This window comes from Calliphora vicina, chromosome 1 (assembly GCF_958450345.1).
Source record: "Calliphora vicina chromosome 1, idCalVici1.1, whole genome shotgun sequence".
NCBI lineage: Eukaryota > Metazoa > Arthropoda > Insecta > Diptera > Calliphoridae > Calliphora > Calliphora vicina.
This window is the reverse complement of record NC_088780.1, coordinates 9200105-9203537: the sequence shown is the minus strand read 5'-3', so window position 1 is coordinate 9203537 and position 3433 is coordinate 9200105. Positions and strand designations below refer to the sequence as shown.

Genomic DNA, 3433 nt, shown 5'->3' with positions numbered 1-3433 from the left:
TATATATAAGTTTGTCATTCCGTTTGTAATTTCCACAATATAATTTTACGACCTTATAAAGTATATATCGTTCCCTAAATAAAACAATAATGTATAAGCATATACACCATTATTCACATCAATTATTCACATTAATACATCAAAATTTGGTGAAATTCTACTTCCACAAAGCGAGTCAAAAGATTAATTGAAATATTACTTTTGTTCCACTAACACAAAAAATTTTCTTAACACAAAAATTTTAAACTCAATTATTTCGAAATGGCAAAAAAATTATACACTATTGTTTTATTAAGGGGACTCGATTAAGTCGATTAAGCCATGTGCGTCTGTCTGTTGAAATCAACTTTCCGAAGCCCCCAAATAAAATTCTCCCGGCTCGGTTGCTGTTTAAAATCGAGAATATCGGTCCAAAATGTTTGAGATATTAGGAAAAAACCAGGACAACCTCGATTTTTGACCTATTTTTGTCCTATATCTGGATTACTAAGTCAGTAATATATAGATGGATATCTAATGATAGATTTGCAACGACGTATATAAGGCCATGGTAAGTTGGACCTACAATGAGCAAGGTTGCCAGCTCTTCAGCTCAGAAAATGGCTAGATTTAGAATTAAAAATGGCTAGAAATGGCTAAAACCCAAAATGACTGAATACAAATTCATAAATATTGTCTTTTTATTTAGTGCATAGGTGGCCAAACATGCCCTTCTCACTAATACACACGCAATACGAATGTTCTCAGCAAAAACTCAAAATAAACACAAAACAAAAAACAATTTAATTTAATTTTCGGTGCATTTTCGGTGCAAAGTACACATATATTCATTTGTGTTTCTTTTATATTTTACACTCACCATATGCATTTTAAACACTCTCTTTCTGGCCACCTCTGATTTAGTGAGATCGACTTTACTAGTATATAAAATATTACATTTCCTAGCAGATTAAAAAATTGTAATATCAATATAAATTTGCTCCTTTTTGATAAATTAAACAAATTTCTGGGCACTTATAAACAAAATCGGATCCATTAAATAAATGCAAAATTGATTTTTGAATATGACTGATGTGTTTGCTTTGGAAACAAATTCACTACGTAAGATTTTTTTTTAAAAAGACTTTTTCTTTGTCATTTGATTAAAAATATTGGTATATTTTTTTAAAGATTTCAAGAAAAGTTTAAAATAAAAAAGGCTAGGACAAAATTAAATGGCTAGACTAGCCATTTTTTTATGGCTAAATGAAAATAAAATCGCTAGATCTAGCCGGAAAATGGCTAAATTGGCAACCTTGACATTGAGTCAAAATCGGAAAAAAATTTTTTTTAACTCGAATTTTTTTTTTTCACCAAAAGTTTTTTTTTCTCTAAATATTAAAAAAAATGAAAAAAACAAAAAAAATTAAAAAACAATTCGAACATTTTTTTTTCAAAAAAATTTGAAAACAACTTTGGAAACAAAAATTTTCTTTATATAATTTGGCGAATATAGCTTTCTTACTTATTTTTTTTTATTTATTAGGGTTTATTTAATTCAATATTTTGGAACGCCCCCTAATAGTGGGCATGGTATTCATAAAAATCATTAGTTTTGTTATATTTTAGAGTTGATATTATGAAAATAGTGAATTTAAAAGATTATATTTCGAAATAATCATATAAATATGTGAAAATCTAAATGTTGTACCTAACAATGGTCAATACTTTGAATAAATTTATTTTGTACAAATGTTTCAAAATAAAATCTACAACTTTGAAAAAGTCCCGCATTTTAAAGTCATGCACCCAATAAAAGAATATATTTCCTAATAATCATATTATGTTTTTGAGTTTTATTTCTCAGCCAGTTGCTGACAATTGAAAAAACCCCACGAGTGTTAAGGCCCAACTATAATATGCATAACCTAGCTTAAGTTAATGTCAAATCGAAAGAAAAGACTGTCAAATGCTTAAGAAAACTTTTGATAATTGAATATACAATTTTCGTTATTGGTTGAACTTTAAATACAAAAATTATTGAATAGATAATTTTCGTAATTGAAAACACAAAAAATAACAAAAATGTGTTTTCAATTACAAAAATTAAAAATTATTATCTATTCAATAATTTTTGTATTTAAAGTTTAACCAATAACGAAAATTGTATATTCAATTGTCAAAATAATCAAATTCAAAACCCAAAATTCAATAGAAAATATCAGAAAATTTAGTTTTTGAGCATAAAAAATAATTTTTTCATGCAAAAATTTTATTTTAACAAAAAATATTTTCAATCTTTAACTTAAAGTATACTTTGTTGAAGATATATGTAGCTCACTTACTTGTTATTTGTTTAATATTTTTGTTCTCTCGAGTAATGCTGTATTTTTACTAACCCAAAACTGTCAAGCGAATGATTTTCTATAGAAAACAATTTCAAACAATATCAAACGAAAGATTTTCTAGAGAAAATACTTTCAAGTAAAATATTTTCTAGAGAAAAGATTTTGAAATAAAAAATTTCATTACTACAAAGACAAAAAATGATCATTTCACAAAGGCCCCGACGAGATTCGAACTCATGATCTCCTGTTTACTAGACAGGCGCTTTAACCAACTAAGCCACGGCGCCCAGCGATTCATGGAAATATGGTGAAATTTTTAAGAAATGACGAAGATGGATATATTTATCAAATGCTAGACATATTTTATTTTAAAATATTTAATAATAATACAATATTCTCTGAATATTTTAATGAAAAAATATCATTTTTTTTTAAATAATGTGTTTGTGTACTCTGTATATACATATAATTCAGTAATCATGCAAAAGGAAATTTTTAACAAATGGTATATCTTATTATTATTAAACTATGCAGATTTCTATTTGCATTCATATACAAATATTGATATATAAAAAAAAAATATTTTGCAACAAACTAATAAACTGTTTTTTTTTTTGTTAAAATTTGACTGCACAATTAGTTTCAAATTCAAATGTTGTGTGAATTTGGGAAAATTATATTTATATTTTTGAAAAGTAGACACTTTTTCTCATATTCTTTGCTTTGTTGTGTTTCCTATTACTGCAATGATTTGTCTAAATAAATAATTAATCAAATCCTTTGACATTTTACTTACTAACATAAATCATTAACATTATTAAGAAGTTGTTAAATTTATAAATAAGTAAATTCTATATACCAACAACAATCACAATATTTTACTATTAATTTATTTTAAAATCATTAAATGTTTTTCCTCAAAGTTTCAATTGCAAAGATGTCATTGCATTTTATTAAGCTACGCCTTTGTTTTAGTAAACAAATAAAAACAAATTCCCTTCAATGTGCATTTTATGCACAAAATAAAATGTTACTGTTTTGAATTAAATACAACCAAGAAAAAGATGTTTAAAAACATACATCTTACAACATGAGAGTTTAATAAT

General features: G+C 25.5%; 1 non-coding gene across 1 annotated transcript; it reads right to left on the bottom strand.

Annotated features, from left to right (window-relative positions):
* Window positions 1–2540: 2540 nt before the first annotated feature.
* TRNAT-AGU (transfer RNA threonine (anticodon AGU)) lies at window positions 2541–2614 on the bottom strand. Its single transcript has one exon. It is a non-coding gene; the product is annotated as a tRNA-Thr (tRNA).
* Between the last annotated feature and the right edge of the window lie 819 nt (window positions 2615–3433).